The following is a 22,839-nucleotide window of genomic DNA, read 5'->3' as shown; positions in this document are numbered from 1 at the left end:
TCCAATGAGAAACTCTCCAATTAAAGAAATATAAAAATTCAAGCTTCTAACTTAATATATAGCAATTTGTTAATATTTCTATTTATATAGTTTATCTAAAACATTATATTTTCATTATAAAAAAAGATTAATTCTTATAAATACTTAAAAAATATTTTAATTTACCTCAATATCTTCAATATTGCGCTCTATTAAGCTATTTAAGTAGAATATATAAATCAATAACAAAATAATTCAAATTAAAAATATGATTATATAAATCTTTAAACTATTTTTAAAAATATACTGAAATAAAACAGAAATTTTTTTAAAAAATTTAAATAAACCCTGACTTCCTAAGAACTCTGATCAACCCTGATCTAAAAATTTATAATTTAGTATTCCTAAATTAATAAAAAAATAATTTATTCCAAAAGTTGAAATATAAGGCAAATTCCATATTAATACTAAAAAAATTAAAATTTTTATTAAATTAGAAAAAATTAAATTATAATTTAATTTTAATAAAGAAATCTCAAAACCTATAATTACCCCAATTATTACTATAATTAAAATTAAAATTTTCATAAAAAAAGGTAATACAACTAAATTGATATCCTTAAATATAAATCATATAAGAACCGTTCCTGAAAATAATACAATAATAAATATAAATCCTATTCTATAAACTATTTCATCTCTTAATTCTTCAGTTCTATTTATTCTAAACCCACAATAATCTGTAAATATTAAATAATTTAATAAACGCACTGTATAAGAAACTGTTAATGTTAAAGAAATTAATATGATTAAATAAATTACAATATTTAATCTTATCATAGAATAAACCTCTATAATTAAATCTTTTGAGTAAAATCCAGAAAAAAAGGGAATACCACATAATGATAAATTTCTTACATTAAAATATATTACAGTTATAGGAGTTTTATAAACTAAACCTCCTATAAAACGAATATCTTGACATTCTCCTATTAAATGAATAAAATTACCTGCACATATAAATAATAAGGCTTTAAATAAAGCATGAATTAATAAATGAAAAAAAGCTAATTCATATAAACCTAATCTTAAAATAGTAACTATTAAACCTAACTGACTTAAAGTTGATAAAGCAATAATTTTTTTTAAATCATATTCAAAATTAGCTGCTAAACCTGAGATTAATATTGTTATCAATCCAATGAATATTAACACAAAAGAATAATTTTCCAATAATAAATGAAATCGAATTAATAAATAAACCCCTGCTGTTACTAAAGTTGAAGAATGTACTAATGCTGAAACAGGAGTAGGAGCAGCTATAGCTGCTGGTAATCAAGCTGAAAAAGGAATTTGTGCACTTTTAGTTAAAGCAGCAATAATAATTAACAAACCTACAATTATTATTCTTTTATCTCTATAATAATAATCAATATATAATATAAAATTTCATCTTCCAAAATTTATTATCCAAGCAATAGAAATTATTAATATTGCATCTCCTACTGGATTAGATAAAGCTGTTAATATACCAGCTGAATAAGATTTTACATTTTGATAATAAATTACTAAACAATAAGAAACTAATCCTAACCCATCTCAACCCAATAAAATTGAAATTAAATTTGGACTTAAAATTATTAATAATATAGATAGAACAAATATAAAAACTAGTATAATAAAACGATTAATAGATAAATCCTTAGATATATAAGATTTTCTATAAAAAATTACTATGGTAGAAATAAATAAAACAAAAGAAACAAATAATAAAGATATTCAATCTAAAAGAATTAATATTTCTACTTCTATTGAATTTAAATTAAAAATTCTTCACTCAATAAAATAAACCTTTCCTGTATTAAGTAAAAATAATCTAAAACAAAAAAAAAAAAAAACCTAAGTATTAATCTAGAAAAAATTACACAAAAAGATATTACTTAAAGTTAAAGTAACTTCATTGACTCCACAAATCAATATTTTATATAAACTATTTAAGTAAAAGAAAAATAAATCTCTTTTTAATAAAATTAAATTTAAAGGAACCCAATGTATGAGTAATAAAATTAATTCTCGATAAGAAATTAATTCAAAAAAATATAATCTTCTGTGAAATTTTCCATGTTGACTAAAAGAATATAAATACAAACTATAAGAAGCTCTCAAAAAAGTTATAATTATTAATATAAATATACAAATATGAGAATAATTAATTAAACTATTAATTAACAAAATTTCTCTTAACAAATTTAAAGAAGGTGGTGCAGCTATATTTCTAATTACTAACAAAAATCACCATAAAGATAAAAAAGGTACAATATTAATTAAACCTTTATTAATAAAAATACTTCGACTAACAATACGTTCATAATTTATATTTACTAAAACAAATAATCCTGAAGAACAACAGCCATGAGCTAATATTATTATTAAAGATCCAGTAATTCCTCAAGAATTAAATGTTAATAAACCTGACAATAAAAGTCCTATATGAACAACTGAAGAATAAGCAATTAAAGATTTTATATCTCTTTGACGTAAACAACTTAAAGAAACTAAAATCCCTCCTATTAAAGATAAATTAATTAAAAAAAAATTAACCTTAACTCCTAGATATATAAATATAGTTAAAAATCGAATAAGTCCATATCTTCCTAACTTTAATATCACTCCTGCTAATATTATAGACCCAGCAACTGAAGCTTCTACATGTGCTTTAGGCAATCATAAATGAAATAAAAATATCGGCATTTTAACTAAAAATACTATTATTATTATAAAATATAAAATAAAACTAAATAAATTTACATTAATATAAGTCAAATCTAATGTTTTAAACTTTGAATAATAAATAAAAATAAACAATATTATTGGTAAAGAAGCTATAATTGTATAAAAAAATATATATATTCCAGCTTGAATACGTTCAGGCTGATATCCTCAACCTAAAATCAAAATCAAAATTGGAATTAACCTAGCCTCAAAAAATATATAAAATAAAAATATATTTATAGAAGAAAAAGTTAATAATAAAAAAAGCAATAATAATAATAATAAAATACTAAATAACTCACTGAAATCTTTTAAATTAAAAAGTTTTTCTCTAGCTATAAATATTAAAAAAGAAATTCAAAACCTTAATAATAACAAAAAATATGATAAAAAATCTATACCTATAAAAAAATTTAATGAACTAAAAAATAAAAAAGAAATTTTTGAAAAAAATCAAATTCTTATTAAAATTAAATAATTTTTAATTAATCAAAATTTATTTATAAAACATAAAGGAATCATAAATACTAATATTATTAATATTATCATAAAATATTTAATGAATTAAAATAATCATTTCCATAAGAACGAATTATTGACACTAATAAAGATAATCCCAAAACTCTTTCACAAACACTTATAGTTAAAAAAACTACTACAAAATAAAATTCATAACTAAAATAAGATAAATAAAAATATATTATTATAAATAAAGTTAAAATTACTAATTCTAATCTAAGTAATGTTATTAATAAATGTTTTCGATTAATAAAAAAATTTAAAATTCTAAAAATAAACATACTTAAAAAAATTATTTCCATATTTTAATAATTTAAAAAAAATACTGGTCTTGTAAACCAGCTTTAAGATTTAATCTTTTAAAATATCAGAGGAAAACAAATATATCTTTAATCTCCAAAATTAATATTTTTTATTAAACTACCCTCTGAAATCTTAATTTTAACATTTTTAAATTTTTTGGCAATTTTTCTTACCCACCCCCTATCCTTAGGACTACTTATTTTAACTTATACAATTATAACTTGTATCATTATAGGATTAATAAGATCAAACTTTTGATTTTCATATATTTTAATATTAATTATAATTGGAGGTTTACTAATTTTATTTATTTATATAACAAGAACTGCCTCTAATGAAAAATTTAAATTTAATAAATATATTATATTTATTATAATTAGTTTATTTATAATTACTATATTTATAAATAATATAAATCTATATTTAATAAATCAAAATATTAATAATGAAATTTTACATAAAATAGATTTAATTAGAAATTTTTATTTAAATTTAAATAAATTTTTAAATTACCCAAATTCTAACATATTTTTAATTTTGATTTTTTATTTATTAATTTCAATAATTGCAGTTGTAAAAATTACTAAAGTAAAATTTGGACCGTTACGTCAATTTAAGTATGAAAATACCAATACGAAAAATTAATTCTTTAACGAAAATTATTAACAACTCTTTAATCGATCTACCTACACCAAGAAATATTTCATATTTATGAAATTTTGGATCTTTATTAGGCTTGTGTTTAATAATACAAATTATTACAGGATTATTTTTATCTATACATTATTGTGCAAACGTAGATTTAGCTTTTAATAGAGTGACTCATATTTGTCGAGACGTAAATATAGGATGGTTAATACGAACTATTCATGCAAATGGAGCCTCTTTATTTTTTATATGTTTATATTTACATATTAGGCGAGGCTTATATTTTGGTTCTTACAAACTTACAGAAACTTGAATGACAGGAACTACTATTTTATTTATATCTATAGCTACAGCCTTTTTAGGTTATGTTCTTCCCTGAGGGCAAATATCTTTTTGAGGAGCAACTGTAATTACAAATTTAGTTTCTGCAATCCCTTACCTAGGAAATTCTATCGTTATTTGACTATGAGGAGGTTTTGCTGTTGACAATGCTACATTAAACCGATTTTATTCATTTCATTTTATTTTACCTTTCATTATTTCAGCTTTAATTATAATTCATTTACTATTTTTACATAACTCTGGCTCTAGTAATCCTTTAGGATCTAATTCTAATCTAGATAAAATTAGTTTTCATCCATATTTCTCCTTTAAAGATATTTTAGGTTTTCTCATTATAATATTTTTTATTTTAAATATTATTATTCTATATCCTTATATATTAAGAGATCCTGATAATTTTATCCCAGCTAATCCTCTTTCCACCCCTCCTCATATTCAACCAGAATGATATTTTTTATTTGCTTATGCAATTCTTCGCTCTATTCCCAATAAACTTGGAGGTGTAATTGCTTTAGTAATATCAATTGCTATTCTTTATTTTATACCTTTTATTAATTTCAAAATAATGAAAAGAAACAGCTTTTATTATATTAATAAAATTATATTTTGAAATTTTATCGTTACAGTTATAATTTTAACATGAATCGGAGCTAAACCAGTTGAAAATCCTTTTATTTTCATAGGACAAATTTTTACCTTAATCTATTTCATATACTTTATATTAAACTCAATTATTTACAAAATTTGAGACTGATGAATATTTAATTAATCAATGAGCTTGAAAAGCATATATTTTGAAAATATAAGAAAGAATTTAAATTTCTATTGATTTATACAAAATTTAATTAACTATATAATTAATACTATAAATAATAATCTTAATCTAAAATTTAATATAAGTATATTCAAAGAAACAGGCAAAAAAACCTTTCAAGATAAATATATTAATTTATCATATCGATAACGAGGTAAAGTCCCTCGAACCCAAATTCATATAAAAGAAAAAAATAATAATTTTAAAAAAAATATAATAGAATAAAAATCTCCTCCTATAAAAATCAACCTTCTTATTATTCTTATAAAAATAATATTAGAATATTCAGCCATAAAAATAAAAGCAAATCCAAAACTTCTATATTCAACGTTAAATCCTGAAACTAACTCTGATTCACCCTCAGAAAAATCAAAAGGAGTTCGATTAGTTTCAGCTAATCTTGAAATAAATCATATTATTCTTAGAGGAAAATTAAATATAACAAATCAAACATATTTTTGATAAAAAATAAAATCTATTAAATTTAAAGATATAATTAACACTAAAAATGATAATAAAATTAAAAATATTCTTACTTCATAAGAAATTACTTGAGCAACAGAACGAAGCCTTCCTAATAAAGAATAAATCGAATTTGAAGATCAACCCGATAATATAATTGTATACACACTAAAACTAGAAATTACAAAAAAAAACAATACAGAAAAATTAAACTTAAATAAATAACAATAAAAAGGTATTCTAATTCATAATATTAATGCTAAAATTAAATTAAAAACTGGTGATATAATATAAATTAAAATATTAGCCATATAAGGAAAAATTATTTCTTTTCTAAATAATTTAATTGCATCACTAAAAGGCTGTAAAATTCCTAAAAAACCTACTTTATTAGGGCCTTTTCGAATTTGAATATACCCTAATAACTTACGTTCTAATAAAGTTAAAAAAGCTACTCTAACTAAAATACAAATAATTATTAAAATAAAAATTATCAAAATTAAAATTATATCAATTATTATTTGTATAAAATACTTATAAAGATTCTAAATCTAACGCACTAATCTGCCAAAATAATAATTTTATTCATTTATAAAATTTTAAATCATAAACTTGGTCCTTTCGTACTAAAATTTATTAAATTATTAAAGATAGAAACCAACCTGGCTTACACCGGTTTAAACTCAGATCATGTAAAGTTTTAATGGTCGAACAGACCAAATATTTAAGCTTCTACACCTAAATTTAACTTTAATCCAACATCGAGGTCGCAATCTTTTCTTTCGATTTGAACTCTAAAAAAAAATAACGCTGTTATCCCTAAGGTAATTTATTCTTTTAATCATAAAAATGGATCAATTTTTCATAAATTAATGGTTAAAATTAAAAAAGTTAATCTAATTTTTTTATCACCCCAATCAAATTTAACAAAAATTTTAAATTTTATAATTCTTTAAATTAAAAATCTTTTATAAATTAAACTCTATAGGGTCTTCTCGTCTTTTAAAAAAATTTAAGCTTTTTAACTTAAAAATAAAATTTTTAAATAATAAAATTTAGAAAGTTATCTTCTCATCAAACCATTCATACAAGCTTTCAATTAAAAAACTAATGATTATGCTACCTTTGCACAGTCAAAATACTGCGGCCCTTCAAATTTTATTCAGTGGGCAGGTCCTACTTTAAATTATAATCAAAAAGAGATGTTTTTATTAAACAGGTGAAAGATATTTTTGCCTAATTACTTAATTATACCTTTCGTAATTACTTATATTTTTACAAAATAATTAATACTAATTTTATCATTATTTCAATATAATTTTTATTATTAAATTTACTTTAATAAAAAAATTAAATTAATATATAAATATTTTTAATTAAATAACAAATTTTAACAAACTTCAAATAGTAAAAATTTCTAATTCTATAAATTATTAATTTATAATATTTAATTATAATAATTTAATTTTAAGCTTATCCCTAAAACTATTAAAATAAAAATTCAAAAAATTAAAAATTAAATTTTTATAATTTTTATAATGAATTAAATTCTATTCTTAAAAAACTAGATATATTTAAAAACGAATAACGTTTCATTACTATATAATTATTATAAATATTTATTAAACAATAATATTTATAACTATATAGCTCTTTTAAATTCGAGATAAATATATAAATATTAAATTTTTAATAAACCCTGATACACAAGGTACACAATATTGTTTCTTTTATAAATTTATATAATTTTCCTTTTCAGTACTATTAATCTATCATAAAATAAAATTTTTCTTAATCTAATAAAAATACTAATTATTTAATAAAATTATATATATATATATATATATATATATATATATATATATATATTAATTAAATAAATTTTAAAATTCAATTTAAATTATTTATTATCTTCTTAATGTAAATAAGATGCTTATTCAAGCTCTAAACTGACATTCTAGAATCACTTTCCAGTAAATCTACTATGTTACGACTTATTCCATATTAGATGAAAGCGACGGGCAATATGTGCATATTTTAGTACTAAATCATTAAAAATAAAAATATTTAATTACAATCAAATCCAATTTCATAAAACTTTTAAAATATATAAATCCATAAATATAATTTAATGTAACCCATTTCTACTTTAATATAAACTTCACCTTGATCTGATTTAAATTTTTAAAAAATATCTAAATATTAATTTCTAAAAAAATATTTAACAACGACGATATAAAAGTTTCTAACTAAAGTAATTTTAATCGTGGATTATCGTTTATAGAACAGGTTCCTCTGAAAAGTAAAAATACCGCCAAATCATTTAGCTTTAAAGAACTTAACTATTAATCACTTAACTTTATAATTTACTTAATTAATAATAGGGTATCTAATCCTAGTTTATTATAATAATTTCTTAACCTCATAAAAACATAATTAAAAATATTAATAAATTAAAATTTCACCTTAAAACTTAAAATTTCTTTTTTAATTTTTAATTCTATTAATTAAAGCTAATAAATATATATTATATTTTTTGTATAACCGCTGCTGCTGGCACAAAAATTGCAAATACTAAATCTTATCACTAATTCTAAATTTTTTTAATAATTAAAAATATACACTACTAATTTATTAAATTTAAAACAATATTCATATAAATCTTGAATGAATATATATATCTAATACCATAATCAAATATCTAATTAACTAAAACCCAAAAAAGACTACATTTAGTTAAAATTTATTTCAAACAAAAAAAAATTAACTTTATTTAGAAATAATAATAATTAAATTAAATTTAAAAAATTAAATTATTAAAACTAATAATTTTAAAGACTTTATGTTAACAAATCTTTGTAACTTCCTCCCGTCAAAAGCGTCCCCTTAGATAATAACCAAACCTTAAACTTTTTAACTCTAAATTAAAAAATTTTCCCCCAAGGATTTACAAGTTATACCCTTAAATTTAGTGCTACCCTACTCACTAAATCCAATACTAAACAATATAAATTGTAACAATTCTTATTGCCGACTGTTATAGCTTTATTCAAATTTAATTTTAATAAAATAAATTTTGTAATAAACTGAAGCCTACCAAATATCAAAAATATTTTAAATTATCGGATTTAAAAAATTCTTAATAAATACAATAATTTTTAAAAAATAAATTATAATTATAAAAACTTTATGTTAACAAATCTTTGTAACTTCCTCCCGTCAAAAACGTCCCCTTAGATAATAACCAAACCTTAAACTTTTTAACTCTAAATTAAAAAATTTTCCCCCAAGGATTTACAAGTTATACCCTTAAATTTAGTGCTACCCTACTCACTAAATCCAATACTAAACAATATAAATTGTAACAATTCTTATTGCCGACTGTTATAGCTTTATTCAAATTTAATTTTAATAAAATAAATTTTGTAATAAACTGAAGCCTACCAAATATCAAAAATATTTTAAATTATCGGATTTAAAAAATTCTTGATAAATACAATAATTTTTAAAAAATAAATTATAATTATAAAAACTTTATGTTAACAAATCTTTGTAACTTCCTCCCGTCAAAAACGTCCCCTTAGATAATAACCAAACCTTAAACTTTTTAACTCTAAATTAAAAAATTTTCCCCCAAGGATTTACAAGTTATACCCTCAAATTTAGTGCTACCCTACTCACTAAATCCAATACTAAACAATATAAATTGTAACAATTCTTATTGCCGACTGTTATAGCTTTATTCAAATTTAATTTTAATAAAATAAATTTTGTAATAAACTGAAGCCTACCAAATATCAAAAATATTTTAAATTATCGGATTTAAAAAATTCTTGATAAATACAATAATTTAAAAAAAATAAATTATAATTTTATTATAAAATAAAATAATCAAAAATTAAATTTTTTAAAATTCAAAATAAATTTAAATTTAAATTTATTAATTTAGTTCCCCCCGAAACTAAACATTTTCTATTTTTATTAAAATATTTAAATTAACCTATTCTAAAAATTTTCAAAATTATATAAAAATCAAATTTATGAAAAATGAAAAAAAAAATTCCTCCCCTAATCATCAAAATTTTCAAAAATCCATAAATTTTGATAAATTTTTAACAATTTTTCACAAAATTTTTAAACGAAATAACTTTATTACACTAACAAATAATTTTTTCAAAAAAAATTATTAGATAATTTCCATATCACAATTTTTAAAAATTATTTAAATTTAAATTTCTAACAAAAAAATATAGATTTTTTTTTTATGAGCGATTTCCTTTTAAGCATTTATATAAAATTTTCAAAAATTACTCGAATTTTATGAAAATCCTAAATTTTTATACATAATTTTTTTAACTATGTAATAATTAAACTTAAAATAATTATAATTTAAATCAAAATATTGACATAATAACTTTACTTTACTAACAAATCATTTTTTTACCCTTTAAGATCACTTTTTATCCAATAAATTAAAAATTATTCGAGACAACCAAAAAATAGACAAATTTAACCAAATATTTAAAAATTACATTTTTTTGTTAGATATTTTAATTTAAATTTTTTATGAAATCTTTATTAATTTTATTTTTCTAAATCTATTTTTCACGTAATTTTTAATAGATTTAGTTAAAATAAGAATAACTTCATTTTCATGATAAATACCATAATACTTTAGAAATAATATTTCTTAATGATAATTTAATTCATTAATACTTAGGTTTTTTTTTTTTTTTTTTATTTATTTTGAATTTTTCATTAAAAATTAACTTTATTAATAACTAATAATTTTTAATATATTATTAATAATTATAGATTAATTATAATTTAATTCTTATATAAATAAAATGTTAATATTTTAATGTTAAATTAATTATTAATAATTTATACTCTTTATATATATATTATAAATATTATTAATATATAAAATATTTATTAATATGGAAATTCTCGAAATTCACCGTCGTTTTTATATACTGATTTACTTTATATATTCTTTCTCTTTTTTTCGGGAGTACTATTATATATCCCTTAAGATACCAATATTAAATCGGTTTTTATATATTTAAAAATGTTTATTTTAACTATTTAATTAAAATTAGCACCTAGAATATTACTAATGGTACTATCCAATGTAAGATATATTTCGCCCTTATATATAAATAATTATATATTAATAAGTAATTATTAATTATTAAATATTATAGATATATATAAATAAATTCTTTAATTAAAAAGGCATAGGGTCCAAGAGAAAAACCCTATTAAAAGACAAAATTTAAATTAATACTGCTAATAAAGTATCGATTTTAGGCCATTTTTTTTTGCCCAAATTTTGACCCAAAAAATGCAAAAAATTGCAAAATTTTGCATTTTTTTCGTTTTTTTTTTGAAATTTTTCAAAAAATTTGATCTTTAAAATTGACATTATTGTCTAAAAAACAATTATAACACTTGGATATAAAAACCGATGTATGAGGAAATTCCTATTAGGGCGCCTGAAGAAAGGGTCATTTTGATGAGATGAAACAAGTGCAACCCACCCCTAGTTCCATCCCCGAAATTTTTGAAAAAAATGCCAAATTTCGTGAAATTTGATGAAATTTGGAAAAAATCTTCGGATTACAAAATTTTACAGGGATCGATTATTTTTTATGTGAAAAAAGGATTTATCATAAAATCTCTTTTTCCAAACTATTTTGTTAGAAAAATCAACTTTTAGAAAAAATTCTTCTTCTAGTCTAACAGAAAATTTATTTTATAGAAAATTTAAACCTTTTCTGTGAAAATAAAATTGAAAGAATAATTTTTAATTACAAAATTTTTTGATTTTTAAATATAAATCCATTTATTCAAATTTTTGTAAATTGAATTCTATTGATCCCCCCCCATAGAATTCTTATACAAATTTATTAATAAGGTGATATTTAAAAATTTTAAAAATTTAAAAGTCAGTTTCTTAGTTATTCAAAATCAAAAACTAATAATTTTAAAAACTTAAACGTTGATTGTTGGACTTAGCCTCAGGATTGGTTTAGAATATTGAAATTGATCCTGAAGTAGGACGACCAAAATCAACTCAAATTTATCGGATTTGGTGTTGATTGTTGGACTTAGCCTCAGGATTGGTTTAGAATGTTGAAATTGATCCTGAAGTAGGGCACCAAAATCAACTCAAATTTATCGGGTTTGGTGTTGATTGTTGGACTTAACCTCAGGATTGGTTTAGAATATTGAAATTGATCCTGAAGTAGGACGACCAAAATCAACTCAAATTTATCGGATTTGGTGCTGATTGTTGGACTTAGCCTCAGGATTAGTTTAGAATGTTGAAATTGATCCTGAAGTAGGACACCAAAATCAACTCAAATTTATCGGATTTGGTGTTGATTGTTGGACTTAGCCTCAGGGTTAGTTTAGAATGTTGAAATTGATCCTGAAGAAGGACGACCAAAATCAACTCAAATTTATCGGATTTGGTGTTGATTGTTGGACTTAGCCTCAGGATTGGTTTAGAATGTTGAAATTGATCCTGAAGTAGGGCACCAAAATCAACTCAAATTTATCGGATTTGGTGTTGATTGTTGGACTTAGCCTCAGGATTGGTTTAGAATGTTGAAATTGATCCTGAAGTAGGACGACCAAAATCAACTCAAATTTGTCGGGTTTGGTGTTGATTGTTGGACTTAGCTTCAGGATTGGTTTAGAATGTTGAAATTGATCCTGAAGTAGGGCACCAAAATCAACTCAAATTTATCGGATTTGGTGCTGATTGTTGGGCTTAGCCTCAGGATTGGTTTAGAATGTTGAAATTGATCCTGAAGTAGGGCACCAAAAACAACTCAAATTTATCGGATTTGGTGCTGATTGTTGGACTTAGCCTCAGGGTTAGTTTAGAATGTTGAAATTGATCCTGAAGTAGGGCACCAAAATCAACTCAAATTTATCGGGTTTGGTGTTGATTGTTGGGCTTAGCCTCAGGATTGGTTTAGAATGTTGAAATTGATCCTGAAGTAGGGCACCAAAATCAACTCAAATTTATCGGATTTGGTGTTGATTGTTGGACTTAGCCTCAGGATTGGTTTAGAATATTGAAATTGATCCTGAAATAGGACGACCAAAATCAACTCAAATTTATCGGGTTTGGTGTTGATTGTTGGGCTTAGTCTCAGGATTGGTTTAGAATGTTGAAATTGATCCTGAAGTAGGGCACCAAAATCAACTCAAATTTATCGGATTTGGTGCTGATTGTTGGGCTTAGCCTCAGGATTAGTTTAGAATGTTGAAATTGATCCTGAAGTAGGGCACCAAAATCAACTCAAATTTATCGGATTTGGTGCTGATTGTTGGACTTAGCCTCAGGATTAGTTTAGAATGTTGAAATTGATCCTGAAGTAGGGCACCAAAATCAACTCAAATTTATCGGATTTGGTGTTGATTGTTGGGCTTAGCCTCAGGATTGGTTTAGAATATTGGAATTGATCCTTAAGTAGGGCACCAAAATCAACTCAAATTTATCGGATTTGGTATTGATTGTTGGGCTTAGTCTCAGGATTGGTTTAGAATGTTGAAATTGATCCTGAAGTAGGGCACCAAAATCAACTCAAATTTATCGGATTTGGTATTGATTGTTGGGCTTAGTCTCAGGATTGGTTTAGAATATTGGAATTGATCCTGAAGTAGGGCACCAAAATCAACTCAAATTTATCGGGTTTGGTGTTGATTGTTGGACTTAGCCTCAGGATTGGTTTAGAATTACAATAAAACTTTAAAATTCTATTTTTTTTTAAATTTCTTTTCTCTAGGAGGAATCCCCCCCTTTTTAGGATTTTTTCCTAAGTGACTAATTCTAAAAACTTTAATTGAAAATCACTTTTATTTTCTATCTTTTATAATAATTTTTATTACTTTAATTTGTATATATATTTATATACGCTTAATACTTCAATCTTTAATAATAAAATTAAATGAAAATAAAAAATTTAATTATATTAACTCTTACTATGTAATTTTTTTAAATTGAGTGAATATTTACGGATTAATCATTTTTACTGTAATTTTTAGAATTTATTAAGGATTTAAGTTAAATAAACTAGTAACCTTCAAAGTTAAAAATAGAATTATTCTAAGCCTTAGAATAATATTCACCTATAAATTTGCAATTTATAATCATAATTGAATATAAGGCTTAATAAAGGAGAAAACTCATAATTAAATTTACAATTTAACGCTTTAATTCAGCCACTTTATCGAATAAATGATTATTTTCTACTAATCATAAAGATATTGGAACATTATACTTTTTATTTGGAATATGGGCAGGAATAGTAGGAACATCGTTAAGTATTTTAATTCGGTTAGAATTAGGAACTAGAGGAAGATTAATTGGAAACGACCAAATTTATAATATAATTGTTACAGCTCATGCTTTCATTATGATTTTCTTTATAGTAATACCTATTATAATTGGGGGTTTTGGAAATTGATTAGTTCCTTTAATAATTGGAGCTCCTGATATAGCATTTCCACGATTAAATAACATAAGATTTTGACTTTTACCCCCTGCTTTAACTCTTTTAATTTTAAGAACAATCGTAGAAATAGGGGCAGGAACAGGATGAACTGTTTACCCTCCTCTTTCTTCTAATTTAACACATAACGGGCCTTCAGTAGATTTAGTGATTTTTAGTTTACATTTAGCAGGAATTTCCTCAATTTTAGGTGCAGTAAATTTCATTTCAACTATTATAAATATACGTCCATTTGGTATAATACTTGATAAAACTCCTTTATTTGTATGATCTGTTCTTATTACAGCAATTCTTTTATTACTATCACTACCAGTTCTTGCAGGAGCAATTACTATACTATTAACTGACCGAAACTTAAATTCTTCTTTTTTTGATCCAACCGGTGGGGGAGACCCAATTTTATACCAACATTTATTTTGATTTTTTGGCCATCCTGAAGTTTATATTTTAATTCTCCCAGGATTTGGTATAATTTCCCATATTATTACACAAGAAAGAGGGAAAAAAATTGCCTTTGGTTCTTTAGGAATAATTTATGCTATATTAGCTATTGGACTTCTAGGATTTGTAGTATGAGCTCATCACATATTTACAGTGGGAATAGATGTTGATACTCGAGCTTATTTTACTTCAGCTACTATAATTATTGCAGTACCCACTGGAATTAAAATTTTTTCTTGATTAGCAACTTTACATGGAATACAATTTTACTATACACCTTCAATTTTATGAACCCTGGGATTTTTATTTTTATTTACAATTGGTGGATTAACAGGAGTAATTTTAGCTAACTCTTCCATAGATATTATTTTACATGATACCTATTATGTTGTAGCTCATTTCCATTACGTTTTATCTATAGGAGCTGTATTTGCCATTATAGCAGGATTTATCCATTGATTCCCTTTAATTACAGGATTCAATCTTAACAATAAATTATTACAAATCCAATTTTTAATTATATTTATTGGGGTAAACTTAACATTTTTTCCTCAACACTTCTTAGGACTAAGAGGAATACCTCGACGATACTCTGATTATCCTGATGCTTATTACAAATGAAATAAAATTTCTTCTATTGGATCTATAATTTCCTCTCTTAGAATAATCTTTATAATCTTAATTATTTGAGAAAGATTTTATTCAATACGTTTAAGAAAGTTTAATTCTAATGTACCCTCTTTAATTGAATGACTCCAACTTTCTCCCCCTAATGAACATTCTTATTCAGAAGTACCAATCTTAGCTCAAAAATTCTAATATGGCAGATTAGTGCATTGGATTTAAACCCCAATTATAAAGATTTACCTTTTTTTAGAAATAGCGACTTGAAAATCATATATATTTTTAGACAGAGCTTCATATTTACTGGAACAATTAAGATTTTTTCATGATCACGCCCTTTTGATCTTAATAATAATCACTTGTATTGTAACATATACCATAATGAGACTAACATTAAATAATTATAACCATCGTTTTATATTAGAAGGACACAATATTGAAACAATTTGAACTATCATACCAGCATTAACTTTAATTTTTATTGCTTTTCCTTCTTTAAAATTAATTTACTTAATTGATGAAATCCGTAACCCTTTAGTTACTATTAAAACTATTGGTCATCAATGATATTGAACCTATGAATATACAGATTTTAAAAATCTTGAATTTGATTCATATTTAATTAATAATAATCAACTTTTTAATTTTCGATTACTAGAAGTTGATAATCGAACTATTTTACCATATCTTTCTCATATTCGAATTCTAACTTCATCTTCTGACGTAATTCATTCTTGAACAGTTCCTTCAACAGGAGTAAAAGTCGATGCCTCCCCAGGGCGATTAAATCAACTTAGATTTAATTTAAATCGAACTGGAATTTTTTTTGGTCAATGTTCAGAAATTTGTGGAGCAAACCATAGATTTATACCTATTTCTATTGAAAGAATTTCTCCCCAAAATTTCATTAAATGGGTAGAAAATTTTTCATTAGATGACTGAAAGATAAGTATTGGTCTCTTAAACCACTTTATAGTAATTAACGACTACTTCTAATGAAAAATTTAGTTAACCTATAACATTAGTTTGTCAAACTAAAATCATTCTCAGAATAATTTTTAATTCCTCAAACTATACCTATGGATTGGTTTTCCTTATATATTTTTATAACACTTTTATTTATTATTTTAAACATTAAAATATTTTATTCTCATAAAAAATCTCCTTTAAAAAATTTTAAATTATTAAATAAAAAACTTTCTTGAAAATGATAATAAATCTTTTTTCTTCTTTTGATCCTTCATCTTATTTTATATTACCTTTAAATTGACTAAGAATAATTATTAGTTTTTTATTTATTCCTTCTATATTCTGACTAATTCCTAATCGATTTAACTTTTTAATTCAAAATATATTAATTACTCTACATAAAGAATTCAAAATCATTACAAAAAAAAATAATACTTTAATATTTATTGTATTATTTTACTTCATTATAATTAATAACTTAATAGGGTTATTTCCTTACATTTTTACAGCCTCAAGTCATATAATTTTTACTCTATCCCTAGCTTTACCTTTATGGTTAAGATTTATATTAAATAGTTGAATTAGTCACACTTATCACTCATTTGCCCATCTAATGCCTCAAGGAACTCCTTCTATTTTAATACCTTTTATAGTATGTATTGAAACAATTAGAAATATTATTCGTCCTGGAACTCTCGCTATTCGTTTATCAGCTAATATAATTGCAGGACACCTTTTATTAACTCTTTTAGGAAACACTGGTCCTATAGTAAATTTGCTTATTTTATTAATTATTATAATTCAATTTATACTAATTTTATTAGAATCAGCAGTAGCTTTAATTCAATCTTATGTTTTTGCTATCCTTAGAACTCTTTATTCTAGAGAAAATAATTATGATAAAAAATCACCCATTTCATTTAGTAGATTATAGTCCTTGACCAATTTTAGGAGCTTTTAGAGCTATAACTGCAATAATAGGAATAATTAAATGATTCCATCTTTTTAACTCTAATTTATTTATTTTAAGAAATATAATTCTTTTACTAATTATATTTCAATGATGACGAGATGTAATTCGAGAAAGAACCTTTCAAGGAAACCACACTCTTTTAGTATCTTTTGGTTTACGATGAGGAATAATTTTATTTATTACCTCAGAGATTTTTTTCTTTGTTAGTTTTTTTTGAAGATTTTATCATATAAGATTATCTCCTTCTATCGAACTAGGAATAGCTTGACCTCCAAAAGGAATTAATACCTTTAATCCTAATGAAATCCCATTATTAAACACTATTATTCTATTAAGATCAGGCCTAAGAGTAACTTGAGCCCACCATAGATTAATAGAAAATAATTTTAATCAAACATTTCAAAGATTAATTATTACTGTTTTTCTAGGAATATATTTTTCTTTACTACAAGGAATTGAATATTTAGAAGCCCCATTTTCTATAGCCGATTCAGTTTATGGAAGAACATTCTTTATAGCTACAGGATTCCATGGTTTACATGTTATTATTGGTTCTATTTTTCTTTTAGTTTGTTTAACTCGATTAAACTTTAATCATTTTAGAAACAATCACCATTTTGGATTTGAAGCAGCAGCATGATATTGACATTTTGTAGACGTAGTATGACTATTCCTATATATATCTATTTATTGATGAGGTAGATATCTATATAGTATAAATATTACATTTGATTTCCAATCAAAAAATCTTTTAAAAGTATAGATAATATTCTTAATTTCATCTTTAATTTTAATAATTCTTAGAATTATAATAATTTTAATAATTACTGCAAATTATATCTCAATAAAAACATTTAAAGATCGAGAAAAAAGTTCTCCCTTTGAATGCGGATTTGACCCTAAAAATTCTGCACGCCTACCATTCTCAATTCACTTTTTTTTAATCGCTTTAATTTTTTTAATTTTTGATGTAGAAATTACCCTTATTATCCCTTTTATTTATAGAATAAAATATTCTAATATTATAATTATTAGCATTATATTTTTTATATTCATAGCAATCTTAATTTTAGGTTTATACCATGAATGAAAACAAGGAGCCTTAAACTGATCTTTATAGGATAATAGTTAAATTAACATTTAATTTGCATTTAAAAAATACTGTTTTTCAGTTTATCTTAAATAAGAAGCAAAATATTGCTTTTAGTTTCGACCTAAAAATTTGAATTTAAATTCCTTATTTAATTGAAACCAAACTAGAGGTAAGTCACTGTTAATGATTCCAATGAGAAACTCTCCAATTAAAGAAATATAAAAATTTAAGCTTCTAACTTAATATATAGCAATTTGTTAATATTTCTATTTATATAGTTTATCTAAAACATTATATTTTCATTATAAAAAAAGATTAATTCTTATAAATACTTAAAAAATATTTTAATTTACCTCAATATCTTCAATATTGCGCTCTATTAAGCTATTTAAGTAGAATATATAAATCAATAACAAAATAATTCAAATTAAAAATATGATTATATAAATCTTTAAACTATTTTTAAAAATATACTGAAATAAAACAGAAATTTTTTTAAAAAATTTAAATAAACCCTGACTTCCTAAGAACTCTGATCAACCCTGATCTAAAAATTTATAATTTAGTATTCCTAAATTAATAAAAAAATAATTTATTCCAAAAGTTGAAATATAAGGCAAATTCCATATTAATACTAAAAAAATTAAAATTTTTATTAAATTAGAAAAAATTAAATTATAATTTAATTTTAATAAAGAAATCTCAAAACCTATAATTACCCCAATTATTACTATAATTAAAATTAAAATTTTCATAAAAAAAGGTAATACAACTAAATTGATATCCTTAAATATAAATCATATAAGAACCGTTCCTGAAAATAATACAATAATAAATATAAATCCTATTCTATAAACTATTTCATCTCTTAATTCTTCAGTTCTATTTATTCTAAACCCACAATAATCTGTAAATATTAAATAATTTAATAAACGCACTGTATAAGAAACTGTTAATGTTAAAGAAATTAATATGATTAAATAAATTACAATATTTAATCTTATCATAGAATAAACCTCTATAATTAAATCTTTTGAGTAAAATCCAGAAAAAAAGGGAATACCACATAATGATAAATTTCTTACATTAAAATATATTACAGTTATAGGAGTTTTATAAACTAAACCTCCTATAAAACGAATATCTTGACATTCTCCTATTAAATGAATAAAATTACCTGCACATATAAATAATAAGGCTTTAAATAAAGCATGAATTAATAAATGAAAAAAAGCTAATTCATATAAACCTAATCTTAAAATAGTAACTATTAAACCTAACTGACTTAAAGTTGATAAAGCAATAATTTTTTTTAAATCATATTCAAAATTAGCTGCTAAACCTGAGATTAATATTGTTATCAATCCAATGAATATTAACACAAAAGAATAATTTTCCAATAATAAATGAAATCGAATTAATAAATAAACCCCTGCTGTTACTAAAGTTGAAGAATGTACTAATGCTGAAACAGGAGTAGGAGCAGCTATAGCTGCTGGTAATCAAGCTGAAAAAGGAATTTGTGCACTTTTAGTTAAAGCAGCAATAATAATTAACAAACCTACAATTATTATTCTTTTATCTCTATAATAATAATCAATATATAATATAAAATTTCATCTTCCAAAATTTATTATCCAAGCAATAGAAATTATTAATATTGCATCTCCTACTCGATTAGATAAAGCTGTTAATATACCAGCTGAATAAGATTTTACATTTTGATAATAAATTACTAAACAATAAGAAACTAATCCTAACCCATCTCAACCCAATAAAATTGAAATTAAATTTGGACTTAAAATTATTAATAATATAGATAGAACAAATATAAAAACTAGTATAATAAAACGATTAATAGATAAATCCTTAGATATATAAGATTTTCTATAAAAAATTACTATGGTAGAAATAAATAAAACAAAAGAAACAAATAATAAAGATATTCAATCTAAAAGAATTAATATTTCTACTTCTATTGAATTTAAATTAAAAATTCTTCACTCAATAAAATAAACCTTTCCTGTATTAAGTAAAAATAATCTAAAACAAAAAAAAAAAAAAAAAAACCTAAGTATTAATCTAGAAAAAATTACACAAAAAGATATTACTTAAAGTTAAAGTAACTTCATTGACTCCACAAATCAATATTTTATATAAACTATTTAAGTAAAAGAAAAATAAATCTCTTTTTAATAAAATTAAATTTAAAGGAACCCAATGTATGAGTAATAAAATTAATTCTCGATAAGAAATTAATTCAAAAAAATATAATCTTCTGTAAAATTTTCCATGTTGACTAAAAGAATATAAATACAAACTATAAGAAGCTCTCAAAAAAGTTATAATTATTAATATAAATATACAAATATGAGAATAATTAATTAAACTATTAATTAACAAAATTTCTCTTAACAAATTTAAAGAAGGTGGTGCAGCTATATTTCTAATTACTAACTAAAATCACCATAAAGATAAAAAAGGTACAATATTAATTGAACCTTTATTAATAAAAATACTTCGACTAACAATACGTTCATAATTTATATTTACTAAAACAAATAATCCTGAAGAACAACAGCCATGAGCTAATATTATTATTAAAGATCCAGTAATTCCTCAAGAATTAAATGTTAATAAACCTGACAATAAAAGTCCTATATGAACAACTGAAGAATAAGCAATTAAAGATTTTATATCTCTTTGACGTAAACAACTTAAAGAAACTAAAATCCCTCCTATTAAAGATAAATTAATTAAAAAAAAATTAACCTTAACTCCTAGATATATAAATATAGTTAAAAATCGAATAAGTCCATATCTTCCTAACTTTAATATCACTCCTGCTAATATTATAGACCCAGCAACTGAAGCTTCTACATGTGCTTTAGGCAATCATAAATGAAATAAAAATATCGGCATTTTAACTAAAAATACTATTATTATTATAAAATATAAAATAAAACTAAATAAATTTACATTAATATAAGTCAAATCTAATGTTTTAAACTTTGAATAATAAATAAAAATAAACAATATTATTGGTAAAGAAGCTATAATTGTATAAAAAAATATATATATTCCAGCTTGAATACGTTCAGGCTGATATCCTCAACCTAAAATCAAAATCAAAATTGGAATTAACCTAGCCTCAAAAAATATATAAAATAAAAATATATTTATAGAAGAAAAAGTTAATAATAAAAAAAGCAATAATAATAATAATAAAATACTAAATAACTCACTGAAATCTTTTAAATTAAAAAGTTTTTCTCTAGCTATAAATATTAAAAAAGAAATTCAAAACCTTAATAATAACAAAAAATATGATAAAAAATCTATACCTATAAAAAAATTTAATGAACTAAAAAATAAAAAAGAAATTTTTGAAAAAAATCAAATTCTTATTAAAATTAAATAATTTTTAATTAATCAAAATTTATTTATAAAACATAAAGGAATCATAAATACTAATATTATTAATATTATCATAAAATATTTAATGAATTAAAATAATCATTTCCATAAGAACGAATTATTGACACTAATAAAGATAATCCCAAAACTCTTTCACAAACACTTATAGTTAAAAAAACTACTACAAAATAAAATTCATAACTAAAATAAGATAAATAAAAATATATTATTATAAATAAAGTTAAAATTACTAATTCTAATCTAAGTAATGTTATTAATAAATGTTTTCGATTAATAAAAAAATTTAAAATTCTAAAAATAAACATACTTAAAAAAATTATTTCCATATTTTAATAATTTAAAAAAAATACTGGTCTTGTAAACCAGCTTTAAGATTTAATCTTTTAAAATATCAGAGGAAAACAAATATATCTTTAATCTCCAAAATTAATATTTTTTATTAAACTACCCTCTGAAATCTTAATTTTAACATTTTTAAATTTTTTGGCAATTTTTCTTACCCACCCCCTATCCTTAGGACTACTTATTTTAACTTATACAATTATAACTTGTATCATTATAGGATTAATAAGATCAAACTTTTGATTTTCATATATTTTAATATTAATTATAATTGGAGGTTTACTAATTTTATTTATTTATATAACAAGAACTGCCTCTAATGAAAAATTTAAATTTAATAAATATATTATATTTATTATAATTAGTTTATTTATAATTACTATATTTATAAATAATATAAATCTATATTTAATAAATCAAAATATTAATAATGAAATTTTACATAAAATAGATTTAATTAGAAATTTTTATTTAAATTTAAATAAATTTTTAAATTACCCAAATTCTAACATATTTTTAATTTTGATTTTTTATTTATTAATTTCAATAATTGCAGTTGTAAAAATTACTAAAGTAAAATTTGGACCGT

General features: G+C 22.0%; 4 pseudogenes; 2 read left to right on the top strand and 2 right to left on the bottom strand.

Annotated features, from left to right (window-relative positions):
- Nucleotides 1–205: 205 nt before the first annotated feature.
- LOC123685823 lies at nucleotides 206–1,845 on the bottom strand (annotated as a pseudogene).
- Nucleotides 1,846–4,192: 2,347 nt separating this feature from the next.
- LOC123685822 lies at nucleotides 4,193–5,130 on the top strand (annotated as a pseudogene).
- An 8,946-nt stretch (nucleotides 5,131–14,076) lies between these two features.
- LOC123685821 lies at nucleotides 14,077–18,496 on the top strand (annotated as a pseudogene).
- A 367-nt stretch (nucleotides 18,497–18,863) lies between these two features.
- On the bottom strand, nucleotides 18,864–20,503 carry LOC123685820 (annotated as a pseudogene).
- Between the last annotated feature and the right edge of the window lie 2,336 nt (nucleotides 20,504–22,839).

Source organism: Harmonia axyridis, chromosome X (genome assembly GCF_914767665.1).
Source record: "Harmonia axyridis chromosome X, icHarAxyr1.1, whole genome shotgun sequence".
Taxonomy (NCBI): domain Eukaryota; kingdom Metazoa; phylum Arthropoda; class Insecta; order Coleoptera; family Coccinellidae; genus Harmonia; species Harmonia axyridis.
The sequence above is the reverse complement of the archived record's forward strand: the minus strand, read 5'-3'. Positions and strand labels throughout refer to the sequence as shown.